Raw genomic sequence first — 683 nt, forward strand, 5'->3', positions numbered from 1 at the left:
CATTTTTCTTCATTAAAATCTTTAGTTCCAGTGGGATAAAAAAGGCACTTCTTGTTGCCTGTTGCCATGGTGACTCGTCAAATCGTTCTGCCTTTTCATACTTTTTACGCACGTGTTAAACATCCAGTGCTTCTCTTAAGAGTTGATTAAACTAATTCCTAGCAGCTTTTATGAAGCTGAAAAGTCAGATTTTCCAACCTCAGGTTTGATGAATTCAGAGTCGAGGATTTGAATCTGAGTTTGTTAAACCTGCTAATGGAAAGCTGACATCACATCGTCACTAAAGGCCCTGTCACACCTTCACGATTTAGACCAGCGTTTTCCTGATGTATGGAAAACCTGGCAAAAACGCTGGTGTACGTTCGACAAGTTATGGATCCGTTTTATAGAAGTTATGAGCTGAAGCACGCTGAAACACGCCAACATACTGCAAGCATTCTAGCATATGCCATACGTGGGCCATAAGTTGCAGGTAAGTTATCTGATAGTTGGCATACATTAAGTGTCAGTTCCTCATCAGTCGTGGCGTCTAGCTTATCCAAAACCTCTGAGTAACTTGTGCATAACTTCTGTGTAACTTATCAAGAAATTCTCTCCAATTCATATCAACGTATCTGACGTGTTCCAGACGAGCGCTGAACGTGTTTCTAACTTCCAGCTACTGTATAATGGCGTATTGGCAG

Source organism: Cyprinodon variegatus, unplaced genomic scaffold (genome assembly GCF_000732505.1).
Source record: "Cyprinodon variegatus isolate N-32 unplaced genomic scaffold, C_variegatus-1.0 Scaffold27, whole genome shotgun sequence".
NCBI classification, from domain to species: domain Eukaryota; kingdom Metazoa; phylum Chordata; class Actinopteri; order Cyprinodontiformes; family Cyprinodontidae; genus Cyprinodon; species Cyprinodon variegatus.